This window comes from Nycticebus coucang, chromosome 20 (genome assembly GCF_027406575.1).
Source record: "Nycticebus coucang isolate mNycCou1 chromosome 20, mNycCou1.pri, whole genome shotgun sequence".
NCBI classification, from domain to species: Eukaryota; Metazoa; Chordata; class Mammalia; order Primates; family Lorisidae; genus Nycticebus; species Nycticebus coucang.
In genome coordinates, this window is record NC_069799.1 from 20,357,503 (window position 1) to 20,366,109 (window position 8,607).

Below are 8,607 nucleotides of genomic sequence, written 5' to 3' on the forward strand. Positions count from 1 at the left end.
TCTTATTTATTCCCAGGCACTGGGGAAATGCAGGGTAAAGGGCACATACCCAGGATCTTCTGCTACTGGACCTCTCAGCAGCAAAATCTCTGGAGGGGACAAGAGGACTTGGCCATCCTTCACTACTGAAACTTCCAGGATTCCTCAGAGCTCCCTGGGCTCCTTCAAACCCTTAGACCCTTACTGCTTTGAGGTTTACTTCTAAGTTTTTGTTCTCTGGCCATCTGTCATTTAAATATTTATTCAAAAATAAAGAGAAATGCATGCCAAATATTTAACAAGTCCCAGGAAATAGTTGTAGGGTGGCTGTACCTTCTTTAGCACAGAGCCAGTGGAAGAACACATGATTTATTCTTCCATGCAGAAGAAAGGGTAGAGTGACCGCCCAGGCCTTAAATCCCACTGCAAAATGGCCATTCAATAAAAGCTCAGGACTTCCTTTATCCATTTATTGGCCTTATTTTTTATTTTTGAAAATTAATACATCCACGGGGTGGGTTATCAATAGCTTCTTCCTCTTAACCACTGCTCCATAAATGTCTCTGAACAGAGTGATTTCACAGCCACAGCTAGATTACTGAGTGAGGCCCATGGTGATGAAGGGAAAGAGAGCAGGCAGAAGTGTCTTTCTTGGCTGCTGCAGGAAACAGGGGAACTAGGGAGGGAGACCAGGAAAGTCTTGGGCTGGAGGCCCAAGGTGCTTGTGCCAAGACTGAGTGTGGCTCCTTCAAAAACAGTCCCGCCCTGAATAAGGGAGGCTGAGCCCTTGCCAAGGGGGTGCCGGGAGGCCCGGGCTTGTGAAGTGGCTGCAGCAGGCAATCTCAGCAGGAAGGTCAAGGGCAGATGTGTGTTCACTCCTAACAATCTGCAAACTGAATTGGCTGAGAGTAATAGAAGCAAAGCAGATTATCACAAGACTCATAACAAGAACCATGACTCCAGTCTCAATGAAAATTATTTTGGAGTCCACTAGGCTTAGGAGCTGAGGAATATCACAGAAAAATTGATGTACATTCTGTACCCACAGAATGGTAATGAGAATGTTGCTTTCACATGCATGAGTCCACAGATCACCCCACTGAGCCATGACATGGCCATCATCTTCACACAAGCCCCCTGGTTTATGATGACCTCATAACGTAAGGGCTGGCAGATGGCCACCTAGCAGTCATAGGATATCACTGTAAGGACTCTGCATCTGTTTCTGAATATTCTTTGACTGTCCCTCTATGACTTGGAAAGGAAATGACAAATGAGACCCCTGTGACTGAATTTATTCTCAAGGGCTTCTCAGACATACCTGAAATGAGGCTCACTTGTACCATGTTTTTTTCTGTTCATCTACCTCTTCTCCCTCGTGGGGAACATCTCCATTATTGCAGCTGTGACCAGAGACAGCCACCTGCACACTCTCATGTACTTCTTCTTGAAGAAACTGTCTTTCTTGGACATGTGTTATACTTCAGTCACTGTTCCCAAGGCACTGATCAGTTCACTTACAGGGTTCCAGGTCATTTTCTTTTGGGAATGTGTGGCTCAGCTCTTTTCATTTGTGTTGCTGTGCACTTCTGAATGCTTCTTGCTCACATCCATGGCATATGATTGCTATTTAGTCATCCACAAGCCTCTCCTATACAGTGTCATTATGAGCAGAAAGCTGTGTACAGAGCTTCTTGTTGTGGCCTGGTTCAGTAGAGCTCTTTATGCCATATTTCACACTGTCAACACCTTCTCCCTCCTGTTCTGTGGACCCAATGCGATTGACCACTTCTTTTGTGACAGTCCTCCCATCATGAGACTCTCCTGCACTGCCTCCCACATCAATGAAGAAGTTGGATTTGCAGTGGGTGGGTGCGTCATTCTTGGTGCCTTTGCCCTCACCATAATCTCATATGTTCTCATCATCTCTACCCTTGCTCAGATTCATTCTGCTGGTGGCCGTTGGAAGGCCTTCACCACCTGCGCCTCTCACCTGGCCACTGTCATTCTGTTTTATGTCACTGGGAGCTTTGCTTACCTGACCCCCAATTCCCAGTAATCTTCCACTCAAGGATGGCTAGTGTCTGTGTTTTACTCCATCCTCACACCCAGCTTGAATCCCATTGTTTACTATCTGAGAAACACAGACATGCCAAGGGCCCTGTGAAAGCTATTTGTTCCATCTACGTAGATGTGTTTTTCATATTGAGCATATTGCCCTGAACATTGCCCCATGTTTGTGTTTGTTTATACAACTTATTCTTCTGTGAAAATGGATCACAGATTTTTCACTTGCTAAAACTGAAAATTAAGAAAAGAATGGGTAGCTGGATGTTGTGGCAGGTGCCTGTAGGCCCAGCTACTAGGGAGGCTGCGGCAAGAGAATTGCTTAAGCCCAGGAGTTTAGGGTTGCTGTGAGCTGTGACACCACAACACTCCACCGAGGGTGACATAGTGAGACTCTGCTTCAAAAACAAAAAAAGAAAGAAAAGAAGAAAAGAAAAGAATGGGTATCTAACATGGAATTTATTCTGCTAATTGAAATCATTTTCATAACTTTTGTCACGTGTTCACTTTCTTCTAATACTTAAAGATAAAATGAAGAGCCAAAAATTAGTGCTATTTTGTTCGGTTTGTATTTTTCCTGTCAACCTGACAGGAACTGAGAAAAAATAGTCTCTCTCTTTTCAGCTTATCATCTCACTACCCCTGAACAGATGGTGGAGGAAACAGTTGATGCATCTTGTTCATAAAGGGTTGCAAAAACAGGGTGGTAGAGAATTCACTTCTTTGTTGCTAGTATCTGGCAAAACAGAACTAGGGCTCTGGTTACTTGATAATAGTGACTGATAGAGGCTGGGTACAGTAGCTCATGCCTGAAAGCCTAGAAATCTGGGAGGCCTAGGTAGGTTGAATAAGCCAAGTTGATAATCATGTTCATAGGGAGGCTGTTTAACATGTAGACATGGGGATGAGAGAATTGTATTTTGAAACATCCTGGAATCAGATAGGTATTATGAATGTTTGTGTTAATGCAATTTTGTCTTTCATGGATATAGTAAGTAAATCTTGTATTTCACTTGTTCTTTACATTTGTCAAGATGATCAATATAAGATGATTTGTAAGATTTTTAAGTTGAAAAAATAAGATCTAGGCCAGGCATGGTGGCTCATGCCTGTAATTCTAGTACTCTGAGAGGCCGAGGCAGGTGGATTGCTTGAGCTCGAGTTCAAGATCAGCCTGAGCAAGAGTGAGACCTTGTCTCTAAAAAAATAGCCAGGTGTTGTGGCAGGTGCCTATAGTCTCAGCTACTCGGGAGGCTGAGGTAAGAGGATCATGTAAGCAAAAGAGTTTGAAGTTGCTGTGAGCTATGACGTCATGGCACTCTACCCAGGGTGACAAAATGACTCTGCCTCAAAAGAAAAAAAAAAAAGAAAAAGAAAAAGCAAAAAGAAGATTTATATGTCTTATTGGCTTGTGATAAAACACACACACACACACACACACACACATAGCTATATGTCTATATCCATCTATATGCTTATAGTATATATGCATATAGAAGATAGAAGGAAGTGTGCCCCGCATATTGCATTGTACAGGAACTGGACACAATGACTGATTATTTTTCTTTAAAATAATATAAAAATTATTAGGCCAATTGGCCTGGTGAACAAGTATAGAACAATCTACCCAGAATAACACAACATACATTTTTCTCAAGTACAAATAGAACATTCTTCAGAATAGACCACATGTTGGGTGGTGCCTGTGGCTCAGTGAGTAGGGAGGCAGCCCCATATACTGAAGGAGATGGGTTCAAACCCGGCCCTGGCCAAACTGTAACCAAAAAAATAGTCGGGCATTGTGGCGGGCCCCTGTACTCCCAGGTGCTCAGGAAGCTGAGGCGAGAGAATCACCTAAGCCCAAGAGATGGAGGTTGCTGTGAGCTGTAATGCCACAGCACTCTACTGAGGGCAACAAAGTGAAACTCTGTCTCAAAAAAAAAAAAAAGAATACACCACATGTTAGGTCACAAAAAGTTTTATTAAATTTGAAAATACTGAAATCATAACAAATGTTTTTTAAAATGATACTGTAGTAAAACCAGAAGTTAATAATAGAAGGAAAACTGGAAAATCCACAAAAATATGGAAATTAGTAATACACTTTAAACAATGGGTCAAAAAAGAAATCACAAGGGAAGTTAGAAAATATCTTGAGATAAATTAAAATGAAAATACAATGTAACGGGGCGGCGCCTGTGGCTCAGTGAGTAGGGCTCCGGTCCCATATGCCGAGGGTGGCGGGTTCAAACCCAGCCCCGGCCAAACTGCAACCAAAAAATAGCCGGGCGTTGTGGCGGGCGCCTGTAGTCCCAGCTACTCGGGAGACTGAGGCAGGAGAATCGCGTAAGCCCAAGAGTTAAGAGGTTGTTCTGAGCCGTGTGACGCCACGGCACTCTACCCGAGGGCGGTACAGTGAGACTCTGTCTCTACAAAAAAAAAAAAAAAAAGAAAATACAATGTAACAAAACTTATGGACATAGCAGAGGCAGTGTCAAGAGGCAAATACATAGTTATAAATGTTGAAATTAAAAGAGAACAAAGATCTCAGTTCAACAATCTAATTTCTATTTTTAAGAAACTAGAAAAAGGGCACCGGCCCCATATCCTGGAGGTGGTGGGTTGAAACCCGGCCCAGCCAAAAAATGCAAAATAAATAAATTAATTAAAAAAAAATAGAAACTAGAAAAAGAAGAACAGATTACACTCAATGCTAGCAGAAGGAAGAAAATAATACAGATTATACATAATGAAATAGATTATAGAAAAACAATAAATAGAGAAAATCAACAAAACCAAGAGTTGGTTCTTTGAGAAGATAAGCAAGATTGATAAACTCTAGCTCAGTGGTTCTCAATCTTCCTAATGCCGCAACCCTTTAATACAGTTCTTATGGGTCGCGACCCACAGATTGAGAACCGCTGCTCTAACTAGACTGAAAAAGAAAAAAATAGAATATTCAAATGTCTAAAATTAGAAACAAAAGCAGGGACATAAGGCCAATTTTGCAAAAATAAAATGGATTGTAAGAGAATACTATAAACAATAATATGCCAACAACACTTAGATGAATCAATTTCTACAAATACAATCTAGCAATACTGAATCATGAAGAAACAATGTGAACAAAACTCTAACATGGAACTTGAATGAATAATCAAAAACCTCCCAATTAAGAAATGCCCAGGCCAAGATGGCTTCACTAGTGAATTCTATCAGGTATTTAAGGAAGAATTAAAATCAATTATTTTCAAATTTCCCCAAAAAACTGAAGAGGAGAGAACACTTCCAATTCATTCTATGAAGGCAACATTATCCTAATACCAAAGCCAGATAAAGACACCACAAGAAAACTCCACACTAATGTTCTTAATGGATAGTAATGAAAAAATTCTCAACAAATACTATTAAAAAAATTCAGCAACATATTAAAATGATTATACACTATGTTCAAGTGAGATTTATTCTTGGAATGCAAGGATAATTCAACATACAAAGGTCCAGCCACAAAATATGCCATATTAATAAAATGAAGGGTAGGAACTAAACGATCACTTCAAATGATATTGGAGAAGCATTTGACAAAATTAAACTTCATTTTATGATAAAAAAAAAAAACTTAACACACTAGGAAAAGAAGACAACTACCCAATATAATAAAAGCCATGGATGCCAAGCTCAGAGCTAATGTTATACCCAAAGATGAAAGTCTAAAATCTTTTCCTCTAAGATTATAAAAAAGGGCAACACGTGTAGCTCACTGGGTAGAGCATCAGCCACATACACTGAGGCTGGCAGGTTCGAATCTGACCCAGGCCAGCTAAGCAACAATGACAACTGCAACAAAAAAATAGCCAGGCACTGTGGCAGGCATCTATAATCCCAGCTACTTGGGAGGTTAAGGCAAGAGAATTACTTAAGCCCAAGAGTTTGAGATTGCTGTGAGCTGTGAGGCTACAGTACTCTACCCAGGGTGACAGCTTGACACTGTCTCAAAATATATATATATATATTAGAAAAAAAGACAAAGATATTCACTCTCAACACTTCTATCCATCATGATTCTGGAAGCCATAGCCACAGCAAATAGGTAAAGAAAAGACAGCAAAGTCTTCTAAGTTGGAAAGGAAGAAGGAAAATTATCTGTTTGCTAATGACATGATCTTTATGTAAAAACCCCTAAAGAGTCCACCAAAACATGTGAGACTAAGAACAAAACTCAGCATGGATGGAAGATACAAAATCAACATAGAAATATCAATTAGGTTTCTATAAGGCCAGGAGTGGTGGCTCACACCTGTAATCCTAACACTCTGGGAGGCTGAGGTGGGAGGATTGCTTGAGCTCAGGGGAGTTTGAGACCAGTCTGAGAAAGAGCAAGACCTCATCTCTACTAAAAATAGAAAAACTATCCAGGCATCATGGGTGTCTGTAGTCCCAGCTACTTGGGAGGCTGGGGCAAGAGGATCACTTGAACCCAAAAGTTTGAGGTTGCTGTGAGCTATGGTGAAACCACAGCACTCTACCCAAGGTGGCAGAGTGAGACTCTGTCTCAAAAAAAGAAAAAAGAAATAGGTTTCTATGTACTAACAATAAACAACTTGAAAAGAAAATTAAGAAGACAATACAATTTACAACCAATAAGATTCTCACAACAATCTCACAAACAATAAGATTCTAGGGCTGAAGTCATTCAAGGACATACAAGGTAATCACTGAAAACTACACAGCAATGCTGAAATCAATTAGGAAGGCAGCAAGAAAAGAAAAAGGCAGGCTATGCACATGTTTGGAAGCCTTAATATTTATGAAGATGCAAGTACTAGCCTCAGTGATCTACAGATTGACAGGAATGTAAAATGCTACCATTGATATACAGAATGACATGGTGGTTCCCCAAGACATTCAAAATATAAATCCCATAAGAGTCGGCAGTTGTACCTCTGGATATATACAGAAATAGCACTTGTATGCAGTAGATTTTATAGCAGAGTTTTAAAGAAATATCTGTGCAGCCACAATCATAGCAACATTCTTCATAATAGTCAAAATGAAGAAGCAACTCAAGCATGTATCAGTTGGTGAATGGATTAACACAATGTGGGATGACAAACAATTAAGTAGTATTCAGCTTTAAAAAGAAACAAATAGGGGCTCGCTGCCTGTGGCTCAAGTGGCTCAGGCACCAGCCACATACACATGAGCTGGCCAGTTTGAATGCAGCCTGGGCCCGCCAAACAACAATAATGGCTGCAACCAAAAAAAAGCCAGGCGTTGTGGTGCGCACCTGTAGTCCCAGCTACTTGGGAGACTGCGACAGGAGACTCGCTTGAGTCCAGGAGTTGGAGGTTGCTGTGAGCTGTGATGTTACAGCACTCTACACAGGGCGACAGCTTGAGGCTCTGTCTCAAAAAACAAACAAACAAACAAACAAACAAACAAATAGAGCAGCACCTGTGGCTCAGTGAGTAGGGCACTGGCCCCATATACTGAGGTTGGCAGGTTCAAACCTGGCCCCAGTCAAACCACAATGACAACAGCAAAAACAAAAAATAGCTGGGCGTTGTGGTGGGCACCTGTAGTCCCAGCTACTTGGGAGGCTGAGGCAAGAGAATTGCCTAAGCCCAAGAGCTGGAGGATGCTGTGATGTGTGATGTCACAGCACTCTACTAAGGGTGACAAAGTGAGACTCTGTTTCAGAAAGAAAGAAAGAGAGAGAGAGAGAGAGAGAGAGAAAGAAAGAAAGAAAGAAAGAAAGAAAGAAAGAAAGAAAGAAAGAAAGAAAGAAAGAAAGAAAGAAAGAAAGAAAGAAAGAAAGAAAGAAAGAAAAGAAAGAAAAGAAACAAATATTCTGACACATACAATTGCATAGATTAACCATGTGGTTATTATGCTTAGCAAAATAAACCAGTCACAAAAAAATGAAACACTGTGTGATTCCACTTATATGAGGTTCTGGAATAGTCAAACTCACAGAGCTAGAAAAGAGAAAAGTGTTTGCCAGAGGCTAGAGGAAAAATGGGGAATTGTTTGATGTGAATAGAGTTTTAGTTTTGTAGGAAGAAAAGAGTACTGGAGATTGGTTGCACAACACACTTTGAATGTAGTTAACACTACTGAACTATTACTTTAAAAATAGTTAAGATTGGGCGGCGCCTGTGGCTCAAAAAAGTAGGGCACCAACCCCGTATACTGCAAGTAGTGGGTCCAAATCTGGCCCCAGCCAAAAACTGCAAAAAAAAAAAGTTAAGATAATAAATTTCTGTTATATGTATTTTACTACAATTCAAAAAAAGAAAAGTATATTATAAAAAATAACATTCTGTAGTCCTATAATTCTTCTTTATGATGAAGAGTCATTAAAGTGAGTCAATGTATTTGCGTCTCATGCCTTATTAGTGAGAGTGAGAAACAAATTCTATAATTTTCCCAGGGCCTTTATGTGTTTGTCTATTTTTCTCTTCCTTATACATAGCCACACACACATAAAGAAAGATAACACTGTCCTTTTCTATTGCAGGGAAAACTTTAAGAAAAAGAGCACCATGAAATATAACCACG

General features: G+C 40.4%; 1 pseudogene; it reads left to right on the plus strand.

Moving 5' to 3' along the window:
• Positions 1-1,414: 1,414 nt before the first annotated feature.
• LOC128572499 (olfactory receptor 5V1-like) lies at positions 1,415-2,146 on the plus strand (annotated as a pseudogene).
• The last annotated feature ends 6,461 nt before the right edge of the window (positions 2,147-8,607 follow it).